Source organism: Toxorhynchites rutilus, chromosome 1, assembly GCF_029784135.1.
Source record: "Toxorhynchites rutilus septentrionalis strain SRP chromosome 1, ASM2978413v1, whole genome shotgun sequence".
NCBI lineage: Eukaryota > Metazoa > Arthropoda > Insecta > Diptera > Culicidae > Toxorhynchites > Toxorhynchites rutilus.
The window spans coordinates 165,539,070-165,560,192 of record NC_073744.1 but is presented as its reverse complement, the minus strand read 5'-3'; the positions used below and the strand labels follow the sequence as shown (position 1 = coordinate 165,560,192).

General features: G+C 39.2%; 1 protein-coding gene across 2 annotated transcripts in view; it reads right to left on the bottom strand.

Annotated features, from left to right (window-relative positions):
• LOC129763494 (frequenin-1) overlaps window positions 1–21,123 on the bottom strand; it is a 357,142-nt gene that overhangs the window by 299,847 nt on the left and 36,172 nt on the right. Inside the window, exon 1 of one of the 2 annotated variants that reach the window (XM_055762618.1) lies at window positions 11,259–11,395. The exons of the other annotated variant lie outside the window; for it this stretch is intronic. The gene's annotated coding sequence lies outside the window, so the exon portion shown is untranslated. Of the gene's footprint in view, window positions 1–11,258; window positions 11,396–21,123 lie in introns of those variants that run through there. 2 annotated transcript variants of the gene reach the window in all.

Genomic DNA, 21,123 nt, shown 5'->3' with positions numbered 1-21,123 from the left:
ACGAAAGACGTAGTTCTACGTCAAAAATGCTTTGAGTGATCATGAGAAACTAATATCCAATTGATGTACACGGAAGCAAGGTTATTTGGGTTTTTATACTGATATGAATGGAGCACATTGACTCTATGATCTTCTGAGCTTTAAAATAATTTGATTCAAAGCCAGCATAGCACGCGGGGGCTCTATGAACCATTCCGGGTAAAATTTGTTGCTACGAACATTGCGCCAGACTTAGTTGAAATGGTAGACCAATTGGTCTGAGTTGAATGTGTAAGAAAGGAAATATTGATCTAAGGTTGGGGTAGTGGGGACGAATTGGTCAGTGGAGCAAAAGTGGTCACCTGCCGTTTGGTAGTATAACTATTGGCTACAGATACCGTATTGATAGTCACCTTATGTTTGAGGATTTTCATGACTTTTATCATTATTCATTATTTCTAAAGGGTGTGTCACATCAAATGGCATCACGGAAAAAACGCTGTAGAAATTCGCCCAGTAGACCGATCCTTTTGAAAATTTTAGACAGTAAAATAAAAACTATTAAATAACTTTTGGCATTTTCTTTTTATTCATACTTCGAGCCCAAGCCCGTATGCTCGCACCTTCCTCTTTACCCAGTCCATAAGGTTCTGTACAACGTCAGGTTGTAGTTTTTTTTTGAACAGAAATCCATTTTCTCTTGAAGTCCGCCTCCTATTTGACAACTTTTGGGTTCTTCCGGAGGGCCTGCTTCATAATCGCCCAATATTTCTCTATTGGGCGAAGCTCAGGCGCGTTGGGCGGGATCATTTCCTTTGGCACGAAGGTGACCCCGTTGGCTTCGTACCACTTCAACACGTCCTTTGAATAGTGGCACGAACCGAGATCCGGCCAGAAGATGGTCGGGCCCTCGCGCTGCTTCAATAGTGGTAGTAAGCGTTTCTGCAGGCACTCCTTAAGGTAAACCTGCCCGTTTACCGTGCCGGTCATCACGAAGGGGGCGCTCCGCTTTCCGCAAGAGCAGATCGCTTGCCACACCATGTACTTTTTGGCAAACTTGGATAGTTTCTGCTTGCGAATCTCCTCCGGAACGCTGAATTTGTCCTCTGCGGAGAAGAACAACAGGCCCGACAGCTGACGAAAGTCCGCTTTGACGTAGGTTTCGTCGTCCATTACCAGGTAATGCGGTTTCGTCAGCATTTCGGTGTACAGCTTCCGGGCTCGCGTCTTCCCCACTATGTTTTGCCTTTCGTCGCGGTTAGGAGCCTTCTGAACCTTGTATGTACACAGGCCCTCCCGCTGCTTGGTCCGCTGGACGAATGAACTTGACAAATTCAGCTTATTGGCGACATCCCGGACCGAACTTCTCGTATCACGTCTAAACTCCTTAACTACGCGCTTGTGATCTTTTTCACTGACGGAGCATCCATTTTTGCCGTTCTTCACCTTCCGGTCGATGGTTAGGTTCTCGAAGTATCGTGTTAGTACTCTGCTGACCGTGGATTGGACGATTCCCAGCATCTTACCGATGTCCCGATGTGACAACTCCGAATTCTCGAAATGAGTGCACAGGATTAATTCACGACGCTCTTTTTCGTTCGATGACATTTTTCCAAATTTACGAAAAATTGACAGTGAAGCATGGCCAACGTGATCTATACACTCTTATCTGATTATAAGCGAAAGCTGAAGATATAATTCCTAAAAATTAAATTTCCACAGCGTTTTTTCCGTGATGCAATTTGATGTGACACACCCTTTATTTCAATAATGGCTTAAACGAATTCGGACAAAAAAATGGGTGGGTTATATCTATAATATAACCGCAAGGTTGACGTGGGACTACCTAAGCTTAGCAATCATTTCAGTGAGCAGAACATATGAAGGCATATCATTCAATGCAATCTTGAATAACCGAGCCAAAGCGTTAGGTTCGTATCCGTTCTTGTAATCCGTGTTAGAAAAACAGTTTTCGGAGTACAAAGAAAACATGCGGGTGCAGTAGTACCTCCGGTTTGCATGAATCAACAACTTCTACTTTTTATACTATAGAGGATTTAAACCTGAAAGTTCATTCGCCTCTAGTGTCTGTACGATTTTCCCAGGTCCCTAAGTTTAGGAGACCGTGTTAAGGAAATATATTCTAGTTTGCACAAAGGCAAGCGAGTACAAAAGTACTCGCAGTTTGCATTTATTTGCAAAGCCGATTTCCCCAGACATCTTGGTTTTGAAGTCTATGTTAGGCAAACACATTCCAGACGGAACAAAAATGCCCCCGACTTGTATGAATTTGCAATGCCAATTTCCTCAGACTCCTTGGTTTTGATGTCTGTGTTAGGGAAACCGTAAATCGGGCCAATCAAAACAAGGCAGTTAGGGCGTTTAGATAACGCTTAACATTTTACAGTTTTTCAATTGTTTATCTAATGAAAAATAACATTTTATTAATTGCGATAAAAGCGTAGAAATATAAATAAATCAATTGATGCAAACATCTTTCCGATCCAGTAAGAAATGTTCGAGTTGTAAGCATTCGGAATCTTTAATTTTTTCCTGCATGTTCTGTGTTTAGGTTTTCATTTTACCCCCCATATACTCCGGTTAGACGTAGTCCCACGTCAAAAAAACGCGTAAACCTATCCCATTTAGCATGATATATGTGAGTGACTACACTATACACTATACATACACTATGTCCAACTTCTATAAGACCACCCCGATTATATTTCGCTGCAACACAAACAGTTAGAATTTCAACAAGATACATTCATACATCGTAGAACGCTTAGAATAAAGTATATTTAACGTCAATATCGTTCAAAAAAGTTGTTTGTTTATTTATTGTGCTTAAATATGATAATTTCAGCTGCCCAGTTTCTATAAGACTATTTCAAAATTCATAAGTATCAATGAAAAATACGAAACGATCGGCTGATTTACAGTTCAATAATTGGCAACCTTGCCATTTCGGCTAATAATCTGGCTAAAATTCGTGTTGGCATACTACGAGAGTCGTTCAAAAAATAAGTTTCAGTGCCTCAGAAATCGCGAAAGAATAAAGTTAGGACAAAAACAAGGTGATTTTCGTAATCTACGTTTTGTTTTCTATTTCTCTACATAATCGCATTTATCATAGCGTGGCACGAGTTTTTCTATTCCGAAGGCGAAGAGCGTGGCGTCCAACTTTTTGAAGTACGATGTAACTGCGTCGCGAATTTCTTCAGTGTTATCGAATCGTTGACCGCCGAACGCCTGTTTCATCACCGTTGTTGGACGCAAAACCGCAGGGTAGTGATAATGCCCATCGTTAGAATCCTATCCTAGTCCTCGTCCTAATTTTGATTGGTCGATTGATGGTCGATAAAGCAGGAGATATAAACCAATGAATAGAAAAAAGAACAAAGGTGAAATTATAAGATATTAGAAGTTCAAAAGCGAAAGTTATATATTGAAAGTGAGAATAAAACCAGAAATTAAAGAGGCGAAAAGACGAGAAATTATAAAGAAAAGTAAGGTCTATAGGATGTAAAATGTGATTTACAACTAAAATTTGAATTTCGCCAGGATTTGATGCAAAACGATCAGCAAATCAATTGAATAATTTGTCTGCCATAGAATTTGTTAAGGGAAACTACAGTTTGTATGAATTTATAAAGAACTATATTATATAATTATTGAAAATAAAATTTATTTACAGCTTTAAGCTGCCGCTAAAAAAGGGCTGCTATAAAGAGTTTCCATCATTCAGGTATTCCGAACAACCGTACTATTGTGAAGTTTTGGACCGATTAAGCACCGCGATTAAGAACAAAAGGCCAGGTTTATTGACGAAAGGAGTGTTCCTCATCCACGATAAGCGGCCCCATTCTGCTCGCGTAACACAAGAGCAATTGAAAAAATTCAAATAGACTGTGTTTGAGCATCCTCCTTACTCCCCAGACCTTGCCCCTAGCGACTATCACTTATTCCCGGTGATTCGATAACACTGAAGAAATTCGTGACGCTACGCATTTCGACCTTTGCTTTGGTCTTCTACTAGGGCACAGATGCCGTTGACAAGCGGAAAGGAAGATGACAGAGCGCAACTCATCATGAGCCACATCTTCATTGTTGTCATTAGCAAAGGCACTGTTAATGAAGGTATTGTGACTTTTATGTGCCACACCCGCACCTCGCACTTTTGTGTTTGTTAAATTGAAGCGGAGGCAGGTTTTGTTTTTTTTTCCTAGAATTACACTGCCTGCCTCTTCCAACTCTTCCAAGGCCGAGAGGTTACATGGAATTAAATTTCCACCAGCTCACGTTCAACGCAAAAAAGCACACACACAGCCTGCCACCCCCACACGTATGTGGGAAAGTGCTTTTTTCCATCCTGTTATCTAGATCATGGAGCCATCCCGGGGAAACACACTGTCTTCATTGGGAATTGTTTTCCTGTCCTTGTTTCCCCCTCCACTTCACTCACGTCGCCGCCCCAAAGGAGAGCCTCCCCCATCACGGCACAAAAGGTGAAAATGAAATAACGTTTGTCGCTCTTCGGAGAGGTAAGCGATGGAATTCGAATGGAGACATCGAGGCATTTTCCGGCGTCCAAAGCCCGAGATACAGATAAGCGAACATGTGAAGGCAGGGGATGAAAATATCCGCTATCGCACTCATTGACGTGTTCTCCATCGGTACACAAATTGAAATGATCAAGTTGGAAATTAATGAAGAACAGTCGGAAATTTGACTAAATAGTAGCTACATTCTGTCAAATATATACCGGGAATTTGAATTTTTTTTCCTTCTTCCCACTTAGCGTCATTAAGATCTGGTTAACATTTTTTCCACGGCGATTTTTGATATGGACAAATTTATTGGTCAAAGATATTGTGTGAAATTTTGTGTTGCAAACAAAATTTCATGTTCTGAAACGTTGAAAAGGTTGCAGAATACATTTGGTGACTCAACAAGGTCGTAAACACGGCTGTATGAATAATATAAATCATCCAAAAAGGGCCGAGCAAAGATGAACGATTTGCCACGTCAAGGACGGCAATCCAGCACTTCATCTTCAACATTGACAAAATAAAAGGAATAGTGCTCAGAAATCGTCATATAGGTTTGAGAGAGCTAGCCCGTGAATTCAATATCTCTCACGAGACCGTTCGTTATACTTTGAGCATCCGAAGAGTCACAGCACGACTAGTGCCAGAAGAGCTCAATTCACTTACAAAAAATTTATCTTTGCTCCACACTCCATACTCCATACCAAGGATGCAAAATTTCGAAAGAACATGTTGAAATCGAAAAGCAATTTTTATCAGTGCAAAATATCTCTACCGACACTCTTCACTTCTTTCTATCGCGGTGCCGCTGTGCCTATGACCGCTGGCTCACCATCTCGTTTGTTTTGATATAGTTTTCGTTCCATCAACAGAAATATCAGTTCATTCTCGATGTCAGTGAATGCTCAAGCCGAAAATATCACCTTTCATTGCGTCCTGGTGAAATTTTCGTTGGTCACACACCTATAAACTCAGCACTCAAATGTGCCGTTGCCCATCGATGTGTGTGCAATAAGCGGCACAAAAATGGAACCGGGCTAGAAACATACCAGGAAAACATACACACGAACAAGCGTTTAAACGTGTGACGCGGTGTCAGTGAGATGATATTTCCTTGTATGGAATTTTGTTCCCTTCCACTGTCAGCTGATCGAAGATGCGTATGAAAATTTCGGGCGTAAATTCTCAGTGAGACAGTGGAACGAATGAGTGTGGGGAATAATGCAAAAACCAAATGTTCCACGTGACGGAGTGTCGGTTGCATGTAATTAAGTTTGGTTCATTTGTCATGAACTGCAGGGGCATTGGTGATTGATTTTGATGTTATCTCAATATCTTGCGCTGTCAGTAAAGTGAGTGTGAGATTTTGCAACTCTGCTCCATACTAAGGCTTCTAAGATACCCTTATGCCACTCCTTCAATGAGAAATTTAATCGTCAATTTGACCATCCGGATTTAGAATCATTTTCTGAATGTGCTTTTTATTCCGGACATGGGTTTGTGAAGTTCACATTGATTTTTGATTTTTAACATTTTTTTTTGTTAACAGCTAGGTACTATGTTTGACACTAAACTAAATTGACACAATAGTAACTATCAGTCACATCAATTCAACATGCAAAAAATGTCATGGGTTTGGCATCATATTGAATGTAATGAAAAAGTGTCCGGATAAAAAGACGGGTGGGTAATGTCGGGGACATAACCGGAGTGACGTAGGACTATACAAAAGGGACAGCTTTTGTTAAATATATATTTTAAATATATTGTTTTATTTTCTTCTCCTACGTGAATACCTACCTATCTACCTGAAAAATGGATTAGTTTACTGTTTACTCTTTATGAATATGTTGATGGTTCTGAAAAGAACCTTTGGTGTTGTGTTTTTGTTATCACTCGATATTCCCATCTTGTTCGGTTAAACCTTCCTGTTTTGCTATTGCGTTTGCCACTCGCCACAGCTTTCACAGTTGGAAAATTTCTTCCCATCCAGCTTGTGACATGTTGTTCAGTAAATTACATTCAATGCGACGTGCCGGAGAAACACTTTGCCACTCACTGAAACTAATTGTTGCCTTGATGAGCGCCGAACCGAAGCTGCTCTGTTCTTGATGCGGGTTTTCTGATTGTCGTGAGCAGCTTTGCAAGCCAACTCGAGCACTCCGACGGCCGAAACTCTATAATCGCTGTTAGGTATACTGGTGCTCCGGCACTAATCCGTTCGGCCTAGTTACCCTTGCGGAGCAATCAGTGAATGCGACCAACAGGGAACTGGAGACCTGCACGGTTCGAGTGAGACTTTGCCTTTCCCTTAACTTGGCCTCCTTTGTTACGTCCACGATGCTGATGACGTACAACAACACGGGTTTACGGTTTGAAATAAAATAAGATATTTTTTTGGGGTCCGCGTGTTTTATACTCTAGAGGTACACACTCACAGGATAGAGACAAATCGGCAGACTCAGCCAGAGGGGCGAGTCCAACGAGACGAACGAATGAGCGTTAAAAGGGAGCGATGGCAAAAAAATACATTCATTACGATTTGCTCGCTCGTTGGATTCACACGCAGGCTAAAAAGGGTCCTTTTCAGGATCACAAAATTATCTTCAATCTAAAGAGCTTATTGTTTTGTTATCACTCGATATCCCCATCTTGTTCGGCTAAACCTTTCTGTTTAGCGATTGTATTTGCCACTCGCTACAGCTTTCACAGTTGGAAAATTTCTTCCCATCCAGCTTGTGACATATTTTACAGTAAATTACATTCAATGGCACGTCGCATTACAACCACTCAGTGCCGGATTGGAGGTAATTTTAACCTGTAATTGAACATTTGCGATGACAGTGGTACAGTGTCGACTATCAATGTGGGGTCATAATTTGGACCCCGAACTCTATGTTTACAAAAATGTCCAACTAAATATGTCGCATTACAGGTCGGTCCAATTAGCTAAATGTCGAGATAAGTGTAAATTACTGTACTTTCAATCTAGAAGCAATTTAAGAATTGGTGAAAATCAATAAGCTCAGAACAACTGCCAAATTCACATACTCATCATATCCTGGCAAACAAATTATGAAAAAATCAATTTGTGTTTTATTATTATTTTGGATATTGTTTTAGAAAGCATTGAACTGTATTTCCTAAACTCTTTTTTGGAAGGTTTAATGGCCCTGAAAAGCGCCTTGTTTTATGGAATGGTTCCAATTTAGAAAATTTAGTACTCGTGGTTTTGAAAAAAAACTATTTCGAACGCCCTCGATGCCGCCTTGTTCTGGATTTGCCACCAAAGCAGTTTGTATAAAGAACAAAATTTTTTCTTCTGATACCTGATGCCGTTTTGCGATTGCGTTTTCCATTCGCCACTCGCTGCAACTGCCTGTTGTCTTGATGTCCACCGAACCGAATGTGTTCTGTTCGAATGCGGGTTTTCTTATCGTCACGAGCAGCATTGCCAGCTAACTCGATCACTTCGGCGGCCGAAACTATATAACGCCGGCTAGGTGGACTGGTGCACTGGTACTAACGCGCTCGGCCTAGCTACCCTTGCGGGGAACTCCAGATCAACACGGTTCGAGCGGGATTTTGCCTTTCCCTTCACTTTTCCTCCTTTACCATGTCCAGACATGGCTGATTGTGTTGGTTTGTTGATGTGTTGTGATGCGAACCGATGTGGTGTACGGTTTGAATGAAAATGATCGTTACGGCAGCGGAGCGGGGATTTTTAAGCTGACTGGCTGGCCCGAGAATTACGCATGTGTGAGACTGCGACCAATGTTTCGTTCATTTTTTTTCTTTTTCCTTTCCAATCGTGCTTCATTCTATTTCGCTGCTGCTCTGGTTGCCCGTTTTGGTCGGTACGATTTGAGGAGCACAAAATGGACCAATCAAAAATGGGCACATAGTGCATTTGGACAATGCTTGATATTTCACAATTATTCAATTATTTATCTCAAGAAAAATGAAATGTTATTCATTATGATAGATGCGTAGATATATTTCCTATCAATTGATGCAAAAACCTTTGCGATCTATTGAGAAATGCTCGAGTTATAAGCGTTCCAAATCTTGCATTTTTTCCTACTTGTTCAGTGCCTAGATTTCCATTTCACCCCCTATATCTTCCGGTTAGACGTAGTCCTACGTCAAAAAAGCGTCCAAATTCAGAAGCATCACTGTACTCACACGTATTAAATAGCGTGCAGTGTGTATGCGCTATTTTGCACGCTATTTACTAATACTAACGCGAAGACCTTTATAGCATACCTGATAAATGTCTAAGTTAGTTGGTTTAAGTGCACGATGGGTAGACAATAAACCGTCCATTGATGGAGTAACTTCTTTTTTACATCAGAAATCATGTTTTCGTTCCTCTTTTTATGGACGTTAAAATAAGATTGCGTACGCGGGTAGAAAAATTAGTGTCAGGGGGAAATGGAAGTGTGGATTGAAGTCAGTTGAATGACGAGGCGAATTTGTATTCATTAGTCGCGTCAGTTAAAATAACCACTGACTGGACTAGTTCACCAGTCATCCTCGCTAATCAACGCTAGTCAATTCATTTTCTAGTCAAGTCACTTTTTGTTGTGGGCGACTGCCGAAGCAGTTCTAGTCGAAGCGAAGCTACTGAGAGTAGAGTCGGTCTTCATTTTTCACCTTCGAAGATTTCGGGCCCTGATTCGGGGCTTAACGTGTTGAAGCCGTGAATGTCGACAAAAAAGCAACCTCGAGTACTCATTCTATTGGTAAACGTAGAATATTGCAATAATTCTTTGAATAAGTGGTATATTGTTTATGCCAAAGATCAAAGCACAAAATATATCAACGATCTTATCTGAAGCTTAAGAATTTTAAACTAGGGGATCGCGAGGGATTGGCGCTGATTGGCGGCTAATAACCTTTGCCGATAATCTCACTCATCCACGCCGACCAGTAATTCATCACGACCACAAGTATTGCGAAAGTTGTTACCAAATGAGACCCTAATTTCTACGCTGATCCAGAGCTAAGCAACGACAATCCAGGTGTTTGATAACTATCAATCACGTTTCCCGGATTTGAACCAAACAAAAAAGATGAAAAAAAGGGAAACTCCGTCGCCAAAATTTTCGCTGACAAAAGATGAACACACCTCGAAAAGCGGCGGCATCTCATCAGTATTCCACCATCATAATTCCATCTTCCAAACCGAGCTGATATACTCGGTTCATTCCTCTCGGCGGCTCACGAAGATGAATGAGAGGGCGTTGATGGGTGTAATTGTAGTGGGTGGGAAGAGAGCATTCTTGTGCCTGTCGTCTTCCTTTTTTCCCCCTATCGAATAAAACCGGTAATCACCATCATCTTTATCATCATTTCGTGATCGGCCCACCCCATACCGTGTCTGTTCCGATTATGGCCACCCCAAAATCCTTCACGACGTGACAGTCCATCCCTAGGGGGAGGAAATTTGCTGCGAAACGATTATGTAATTCTGCAATTGTGTGTGTTGGGCACAATTTGGCCTATTGGTTCGGAACGATTGTAGCATTATTTAGCAACTCATCCTCCCGTGGGAACGAACGATGCTTAATCAGACCAATTGGCAAATGTTCGACACGTCCATTAACCCATTTCCTGTCAATCAATTGCGCTTGCCCGAGGAATTGTTCAACTGATTAAAACATGTGCTTCCTTCATGACGCAGAACGATGTCCATTGTCATGCCATCACAACATATTATATAACACCCACGCGCGGGTGGGCGTAATCAGTTGGACGGGAGATGATTACACCATCCATTATTGTTTATCTCGCACGATCTCAAGTGAGACTTGAATTCTTAATCAATCAACTGGGCAACGACAACGACGACTCTTGGCGCCGGTTCCGCTCAATCAAGGCAGCGATGTGACGGACATGATTACACTTCTCCGATGATATACTGAGGACCAACAACATGAAACTAGAGGTTCTGCGGGAATCAACACTGGTGAACACCTTCAATTAATAGAGAACCCCCTAAAAATCGATTACCTAATTTCCGATAGCTATAATTAGGATCAAGGTTAGGTGAGCACCTTTTTGGTATTCCATTATTTTACCCCATTGCAGTGCTTCAGGAAAAGGGGCAGACTAATTAGCGCCAGGAAGGCAATAAACAGATGATTGAAGGCGGCAGAGTGCCAGAAGCAGATGCTTATTCATAAAACATTCAACGGCCCACTCGCATCTTTCGGAGCAACCGGGAAGTAATTGGAAATTCCGTTTTGCTCCCGTTGAAGAATCATAGAAAATATTCCAAGATTAATGCATTTTCTACATCCCATCGCACAGAACCGACCCGAACAAAGACGGCTCCACCTCTCCTCCTTCCCCTAGCTGGTGGCGACACAACAAATGTCCTGTCGGTCGAGACAAAGTGAGCCCTTTTCACCGAGGCGGAACCCAACGTTGACTCTTCTCCTCCCCCACCCGGGGGGCGGGGGTGACTTCCACTTCTCGTCACCGGGAGTCCTTTGTGAATGCGCTGCTCTGCTGCGCTTGGAATAATCTGGTTCGGATGCAATTTATTATTATTTTTTCCATCCCCTGTTTGTCAGGACAAAGCGCTGCAAACCAAGGGAGGTGGCTGATCTTGTCTGGTGTGGCCTGGTCTGACCTGACATATATTACTGGCTACACAAAGTAACTGTTGCACGCGAACGAACACGGTAACAGTAGGTAAGCAGTTGTTTTTTATTGTCGCACCTGTTCATCCGGAGTGGAAGTACCCACAGATGCTGCTGCCGCCGGTGGGCAGCGGTAATTATTGTTGCCGTCTTACGGTAATGGTGTTATACTTCTTCCTGAGTTTTTTCCTCACATCACGGCGAGCGAACGTTCCTTGGAGCGTTGGAAGCGGATGCGGAAAAGGAAGCGTGTCTTACCTGTAGAGAGGGAGAAGAATTTTTTAATTAGTATTAACTTACAATTACTGTTAAGTCTATCAGGGAACAATTACTTTTACATACGAGAGTTTCTCTTTAACTTTAAGCATACCAGAGCGATCAAATGACCGCTTTCAAAACCTGAATCAAAATTGATAAATTTCACATTTTATATTTTACTAGCTGACCCGGCAAACTTCGTCCCGTCCACAATTTATTTTTCGTTATCACAACCACAGAGGCCTTTTGCTCTCAGCTCTCTAGAGCACTGAGTGCAAAAGGCAGACAATCGGATATCCCCGTCCGGGATATCTTAGGTAGCCGTGATCCTGATCTTCTGCTTCATCTATACCTGTTCCTCAGAAACGCCGATGTCAACGTTTAATGATGTTTCCTTCGTTGTGTCCCTGATTCCTATCCTTCCTATCCGATCTATAAACTTTTACTTAGTCGCGGCAATACATACACACACTCTTTACAGATAGGCCGATTACACATTATCCGGTTTCTGCCGGACCGGTTTGAAACCCAAATGACAAATTTCGACCGTACCAACCTCTTCACGGCGCCGTGCTGCAGCCGTCTACTGCGACTACAATGTCCGGTGACCGGTCAAGCATTATTCGCGTTGACAGTAGTATAGTATCGACGTCTGGTGGATACATCAGTTTGGGAAAGCAAATCATCCTCTATAAGATTATTAGACCTTAAAACAGTTTCAAGTTGCTCAATTTTGTAATGAAAATTTTTACTTCATGTTATTTTATTACTTCAAACACGTAGTACTGACTTTTACTTAACCATTTTCTTGATACTTTCACTAAAACTCATCATTATAATATCAAATTATTACAAAACACAATTCTTGTTCAGAGGTTTTCCCTACTTGCAAAGGAACGTGTTACTTTATTACATAATGAACATATTTCATCAGAAAATAATAATTTTCATTCATAGTTTTTATTTTCTATATGAGTTTACTGCACCTGAAAATCCATTATAACTATCATTTCCCAAAAGCGGCGCACGAAGTCCTATGCCATCAACACGAGCTGACAGTTGTTCGTCATGTCTGTTAGTATTAGTACAATTCTGGCAATTTTTCGTTTCATGTAATAGTATAAGTGCACTATTGACGTTTGTTTGTTGATTTTGAAACCAGTTGATAATTTGCATGTGATATGGATGCTCAAATTTTTATTTCACTTCTTCAGCAACTAATAATGTGATGCAAATTTTTGCTCAAAGAGAAGCAATGGTCACATGTGCACGATGTCATCATTGAGCATATTGCCAACGGACTGTGTTATTAACGGTGAGTGGAATCTTTCGACAAGCAGATTGAGTTATTTTATTAAACTCTATTTTTTGTTCACAGGCAACATCCCTTATTTGAAATAATTATTGAACGAGTTCGGGGATGTCAAACAAATCTTCAATTGGTTCATCGAGGGGCGGATCTTGAGCGACTTTATCGAGCTGAATGAGAAGGTTTTTTTTTCCCTGTTGGATGTGAACCACTGCGTCCATTATTCTGAACTATTGTGGTATATCCCATTTTTTTTGTACTCCGCTTCAAGCTTACCTACTGCTCATTGATGAAGAAGTAGACTGAAAGCTATAGCGAGATAGGTGCCAATCAGGAATACTCTGTTTGATAAATTTTATTATCCTGATCGGCGGCGCAGACCAAATTTCCTTGGGCTCCAGAATAGCCTTATCAAGGTATTGAGGTCTACGTCTAGTTAGAGCTCCACAATTACAGAGCAAATGTTCCGAGGTTTCGCTTTCGGTATTACAAAAACGACAAATATCATCTTGCACTAAACCTATGTTTTTGAGATGGTATTTACTCGGACAGTGTCCTGTTATAAGGCCTGTGATTGTGCCTAAGTCTTTCTTATTAAGACTCAGCAATTGTTGAGTAATTTTAATACTCGGCGTGATAATTTTTTTATTGACTGTTTAAGTTGTACCGCCAACCAGTTGGCTAACACTTCCCGGTCTTCCCAGTTCTTCAGCTCACCTTTCAACACACAGTCAGATATTCCACAGAATGGTTCTGGACCAGTGAAAGGTGAGCTTGAGCCGTTCCTGGCAAGTTCATCTGCTCGCTCGTTTCCCTCTATTCCACAATGGCCAGGAATCCAGTACAGTTGTACCGAACTTATCCGACTTAGTTGCCGTAAGAGGAGAATGCATTCCCAGACAATTTTTGAGGAGCATTTAATAGCATTTAGAGCTTTAAGTGCCGCTTGACTGTCTGAGAATATGCAGATGTTAGCATGTCTATATTTTCTTTTAGGGCAGACATTTGAGCATTCTATTATCGCAGCTATTTCTGCTTGAAAAACTGTTGGCCAGTTTCCCATAGCTACAGAGATTTTTGTTCTGGGACCATACACTCCAGCACCTGTTCTGATTCCCATTTTTGACCCATCAGTGTAGAACATGATTGAACCATTACGAACACTGGGACCGCCTTCATCCCATATTGAACGAGAAGGTTCGATTACACTGTATGGAATGTCGTAGTTAGTCTTAGGTTCCATGCAATCACTGTTCATGAGAAGGTTAGTTTTTGTTAATTCGAACACTTAAAACAATATTCTCTCGTCTAATATCCTTTGGGTAGTTTGACCTGACCCGGGACGCGATCGACGACGAGACCGAGGCACTCAAGCCCAAACTGTCCGATATGTGCTCTGTGGTCAAAATGTTCCCATGCCCGACGCCAAAGCATCGGTTCTGTCAGAACGCAGTTCCAGCTTATCAGATTCGGTCATTATTTGCCCCGGATCCGCGTATTGATAGCTGTGATGCGAATTGGGTTCGAGAAGCTGCCCCTGCCCCAGGATTACGTACTCGAGGAATTGCGGCATATGTTGAGCGTGTTCTTGGACGAGGATCAGCGGAAGCAGCAATGGAATAGTGTTTGAACGAATTATGTTATTTTAATCGTAAAATTTTATACTGTATTAATGAAATAAAAACACTCTAGAATGAATGGATTTGCATACACTCTCTGGTAGGTAAATTCCAAAATAATCACAGGAAGTAAACACAGGATGTGCGTAATGTCCTTGAGGCCTGGTCTCACTTTGATCATGCTCATGGAGTGCTACACTCCAACATTCGGCCTTATGTGCTCTCCAAGGAACATACATGTGAGAATGCTCGTGGTTGCCGCAGCAGCTGTGGGTTTAAGATTTTCCGTCTGCAGTCAGCTGCATGCAACCGGAATATTTGAACCAATGTTTACCCGTCAAATCCACATATAAATAAATGCATGTATGTGTTTGGGAGAGATGTACGGTTTTGTGTAGCGCGAGGTCTCTTTCACATTGTTGTCCGGTTTCCCGTCCAAACCCAGCGGCGCTTTTTGAAACCGGTCCGGCAGAAACCGGATAATGTGTAATCGGCCATACACGGGCCGAAGGTTGTGCAGTCCACTGATGATTCAACAAGAGCCAAAGGTTGCACCGCTCACGACAACTCTACACGAGCTGATGTTTGTGCCGGCTAGTGACCATTCTATCCTGGATTCCTCGAGTCGAGAAAGACGCACCACGCTAGATATGGGGTACAGACTAGGGGGGCGTTGCTGATTAATGGTCAGCTGCATCCCAATAGGAAGTATCACGTGTCGGACACACGTACAGAGCATTGGAGACAGCAACATGACAATTACGAAAACACTTGTATTACTAGCCTCGAGCCAACCGCGAGTAATCGCGAGTATACTAACATAGTTATAAGACAAACATTGTCGAAATATTGAACTCCCGGCCCCGTCAGTCTAACGCCATATGAGCCTTAATAAAAATATATATTTTTCATTGGTCCGATTGCAGAACTGTTCATTGATTAATCTTTTAATATACCCTTTAAAATTATTTTTTACCATAAAATTTCAGTACTTCTACCAAAACTCGTCATTATAATATCAGATTATTTTCAGACACAATTCTCGTGTAAGATTTTTCATCCACTTGCAAATAACAAATTTCTCCGTTACATGGAATACATGTTTGATACAGAAAATATGATAGAATGAAGACAGCCCAAAATCGAAAAATTCCTTTCTCGAATTTTGGTCTTATCAGCACATTCGGCGATCCATTTTTATTTATATACATAGAACACGATATAAGAATGCGTTGCATCCCATTTAAAATCCGTTTCCACTTTCCAACGAAGATAAATTTCGCTACCGCAAACATCAAATGGACTAACAACGCCTGTCAATATGTAATTGTAGAACACATGCGAATTGAATTTTTCGAAATTTCCCATTTTCCTTCAGAGTTATCCGAAAATTTTCAATTGTCATGTTTGGTTGAAATATGTGCATTATTTTTATGGGACCCCCTCTCCTTTCCAGAGGAGAAAGGCGTTTCATACCATCATAGAAACATTTATCGTACCCAAAAACCCTCACATACCAAATTTGGCTCCATTTGCTTGATTAGTTCTCGAGTTATGCAGATGTTTGTGTTTCATTTGTATGGCAGCCACCCTTTAGAGAGGGAGGAGGAGTGTCGAACTACCATAGAAACGTTTATCGATCCCTAAAATCTGTATATGCTAAGTTTGATTCCATTTGCTTGATTAGATCTCGAGTTGTTCAGCACTCTCACTCCCCCCTCCCTTTTTAAAGAGGGGAAAGCAGTGTAAAACCCCCATAAAACATGTTTAATTACTTTTGTCTCAAATTCCGAACGCCATTTTTGTCAGTGACTCATATTCCGATCACTTTTGTCTCAATAGCAAAAATGCATATTTTTTCAAAATCATATCTTTTGAACTACTGGACCGATTCATATGATCGACATATCAAATCAAAGTCAATTAGCTAGTCTTTTTTGGAAAAATGTTATACACGCAAAAAATGGATTTTGCTTTCGTAATTATTTTCATAGTTTATATGGTTTCAAGACCAAGGACGTTATATCGGTATTAATATCTATAAATGATGTTGAAATGAAGTCTATAACCAAAATAATTTCAAGGTTTTGATTACTAAATTATTACATTACATTACATTAAAGTTCAGTAAATTCACATTGAAAAGTCACAGGAGGGTTGTGTCCGAGACACGACCGCACAGTTGACGTAGGATTCCGTTAGGCTATCTGTTGATTTCGGATATGTTTGAAAAATTAAATCGTTAAACTCTTTGATAATGATTTGGTTTTAATGTCTCTGTTAGGGAACACATTTCGGTAGGAGCAAAAGCTCTACCTACTTTTATGTATTTGCAATGTTTTTTTTTTATCTGTAGTATAATGACTTTCAACTCATTTGGCTGGTTCGTCACTTTTACTTCCATTTTTGGAAGAATGTCGGGAGTGAGAATTGAACTCGTGACCTTTAGCGTGAGAGGCATGGATGTTACCACTACGCCAGATCGCCTCCTTTGCAATGTCGATTTCCTCCAAGCAGCTTGGTTTAGATGTCTCTGTTAGGGAACACATTTCGGTGGAAGCAAAAGCTCCCTCTACTTTCATGTACCGTTTAGTCTCGAATTCCGAACACTTAAACTTTGATGGCCATTTAACAGTGTCTCATTACTCAAAATGGTACTTTTTTGCGAAATCAATTTGATTTTTGGATATAATAGAGCCTTCTTTTTCATTTGACTTCACAAAAATATTTTCATGGTGAAAAACTAAAAATTACATTAATCACATTTGTCTCAAATTCCGAACAGCCAAAATGCATTTGTTTAAAAAATTCATAACTTTTGAGCTACTGGACCGATTCAGATGATCGATATATCAAATCAAAGCGAATAAGTTAATCTTTTGTGGAAAAAATATTTTACTCGCAAGAACATTGGATTTTGTTTTTGTAATTATCGATTGTGTTCGTTTTCTAGTTTACATAGTTTCGGGACCAAGGGCGCTCTACATTTTTATATTTTTTCTTGAAAGCTTAGTATTTTTACATAACATATTCAAAAATCAGAGGTGTGTTTTTTATTGTTTTTGAGTTATTATTTTTCAAAGTTAACATGATTTAGTCTTCGTTCGATATTCCTATGCGACTAGATCTATGCGAATAGGATTCATTTTTTTGCAAATAAAATATTATTTCAAAGAAGACTAGTTCATTGACTTCAATTTAATATGTCGATTATCCAAATCTGTTACGTAGTTCAAAAGTTATGCATTTTTGAAAAACGTTATTTTTGGAAAAAAGGGACACATGATCGATTAACTTTGAAAAATTATAATTCAAAATAAAAAAAAAACACATTTCTGATTTTTGGACATGTTATGTAAACAAGAAAAAAGCTTTCATCTTTCAGGAAAAAATATAGCGCCCTTGGTCTCGAGACCATGAAATTATAAAAAACAAATATATATTATGAAAATAAAATTCAAATTTTTCAAACTTGTAGATGCAGTATTTTCTCAAAAAAGACCAGCTAGCTGGTTTAATTTGATATGTCGATCAACTGAATCGGTCCAGTAGTTCAAAAGTTATAGTTTTTTTTTAAAAAAAAAGTCATTTTCGGAAAAAAAATAATTTTTGGACCACCCTAAAATGGAAATTGTCACCCTAACAAAAAAATAAAAAATACGGGTCTGATATTTTGCGATGAAGAACAAAACTACCACTTTTCACCGAAATCGGAGAACCACTATATCGGGTTGGCAGGGCTGTATAATCGAATCAGTATATAATCAAGTTCGACCTGTCACTTCAGGACCCCGGTTTTGTTATTGTGGTTTTAGTTGAAAACCTGGCTAAGAAAATCAATTTTACTCTCGTTGGTTTGCACCTGCGACCTGCGTTTTGCAAGGAAAGAGCTCGCAAACATTTGTTAACAAATGGTCTTTTTATATTGTAGCTCCAGAATTGGATTGTCCTTGTACCCCAATTTGTGAACTATCGCTGTATTTGCCGGAAAATAGTGTGTTCGAATATTTTCTTTCGGAATTCGATTCATGCGTCGAAACTCGATACAAATTACGAACACTACTTTCACGCTAATTTTAATACAGATTCCTGTATAGCAGATTCGTAACGAGATTCTTACCGAGCGAACATATAAACAGCAAACAAAATAGTTTCAACTACAAAAGTTTAAAACTTCACCATGCATGTTTTCTACTGAATTTGCTAATGCAAACATTTTATCACTGGTTTTCGATAGTCACTTTTTTTTGTAAATGTTTAGTATTATAAATTATAGGCAGTATCGATACCTGTAAATAAATTTTAAAATGAAGCCTATAAACCAATGAATGTTAGGGTTTTCATTATGCAATTATTTATAACATTAAAGTTTAGTAAATTTACATTTAAAATGAAGTGTTCGGAATTTGAATCAAGTTTCTATGTATGATTAAAATTCCGAACACTACTTCAATACTGAATATGAATATTTATATATTTATATTACATGAATATTTCTGCACAAAATATAATTTTCTTCATCCATCTATTATAGTCCCTTACCTTTTCTAGCACTTAATATGAAAACAACAAACAAAATAGTTGAAAAAACTGCAAAAACTGAAAAATTAACGATGCTTATCTTTTACGGAATTTGCTAACGCAAACATTCATTGGTTTTGACTGCTACTTTTTTGCAAATTCTTAATATTATAAATTATAGGCTGTATCGATACCTGTAAATGATGTGAAAATGTAGCATAAAACCCAAAGAATTTCAAAGCTCTCATTATTCAACTATTTATAACATTTAAGCTCAGTAAATTTACATTTAAAATGAAGTGTTCGGAATTTGAATCATGGAAAGAAACTTGACTCAAATTCCGAACACTACTTCAATACTAATTTTAATGAATATTTCTGCGTAACAAATCCTTATTTTCATTCACTTATTGTATATTCTCACCTTTTATAGCACTTAACATGAACAAAAATCAAACAAAAAAATTGAAAGAACTACAAAAACTGAAAAATTAACGATGCTTGTTTTTACGCAATTTGCTAACGCAAGCATTTTATCTTTGGTTTGACTGTCACTTTTTTGCAAATGTTTAATATTTTAAATTATAGGCTATATCAATGCCTGTAAATTATGTTAAAATGAAGCTTATACCTCAAAGAATATCAGGGCTTTCATTATTCAATTATTTATAACATTAAAGTGTAGTAAATCTACATTTAAAAATGAAGTGTTCGGAATTTGAGACTTTTTGGAATATGAGACAAAACGGTATTTGCAATGCCGATTTCCCCCAGGCCGCTTGGTTTAGATGTCTCTGTTAGGGACTCGCCGCATGTGTCGTCAATTTCGACCAATCGGAAGTGGGTATTTCCGTTAGGATAGGGATTGATATTTTTCAATTGTTCGATAGTTAGTTTCATGATACATATTATTTTCTTCAATATAGAAAATTGTTATGGAGTGCCGAAACCGACTGACGCAAAAATTTCATCAATCCATCATGAAATGACTGAGCAATAAGCGTTTGAAATTGGACAATTTTCACGATGTGCTCGATTTTCGAGTTGCAATTTGTACCCCGATATGTTCCCGAAAGACGTAATCCTACGTCAAAAATGAAGTGTTCGCAATTTGAATCATGCGTAGAAACTTGATTCATATTCCGAACACTAATTTTAATATTATTAAACCTTAATAAGGTTTCTGCATAAAATATCGTTTTTTTTCATCCATTTGTTGTAGATTCCTACAAATTCTAGCACTTAACATGAAAATAACAAAAAAAAATAGTTGAAAAAACTACAAAAACCAAAAAAACTAACGATGCTTGTTCATTACAGAACTAGCTGACCCGGCAAACTTCGTCCCGCCAAAAAATTGTTTTTTGTTATCAATACCTTCAAACATTCACGGTTACTATGAGCAAGTTCATGGGTCCAATCGCAGAACTGTTCATTGATTGATCTTCTATTCGTCTCCGTTGAATTAACTTTTTACTATAAACTTCCTAGTATTTCTAACAAAACTCATCATTCAAATATCAGATTATTTTCAGACACAATTCTCGTTCAAGATTTTTCAACCACTTGTAAATAAGATGTTTCTCCTTTACATGGAATAGATGTTTTATACAGAAAATATGATAGAATGAAGACAGCCCTAAATCGGACAATGCCTTACTCGAGTTCTGCTCTTATCAACACATCTGGCGATCCTTTTTTTTGAGTATAGATAGAAGAAGATATAAGAGTGCGTTTCATCACATTAAAATCCATTACCAGTTTCGAACAATGATCGATTTCGCTAGCGCAAACATCAAATGGACTAACAGCACTTGTCACTATATATTTGTAGAACATATGGGAATTTAATTTTCTGAATTTTCCCTTTTTCCTTCAGAGTTCTTCGAAAATTTTCAGTTGCCTCCACAACCTCCACATGCCATTTGGTTTCGTTTGCTTGATTAATTCTCGAGAAATGCAGAAATTTGTGTTTCATTTGTATGGTAGCCCCCCCCTAAGAGAGGGGGAGGGGTCTCAAACTATCATGAAAACCTTCCCCGACCCCATAGATATAGAGCGTCGACCGCTGGTAAATCATGAAATAAAATAATGGTCATACAAATTCAATTACTGGTGTTGTACAAATATTTGTGCCTTAATAGTAATACAGGTCGGACTCGATTATATACAGACTAGATTATATATAATTCGATTATATGTGATTCGATTATATACAATTTTAGACTCGATTCTAT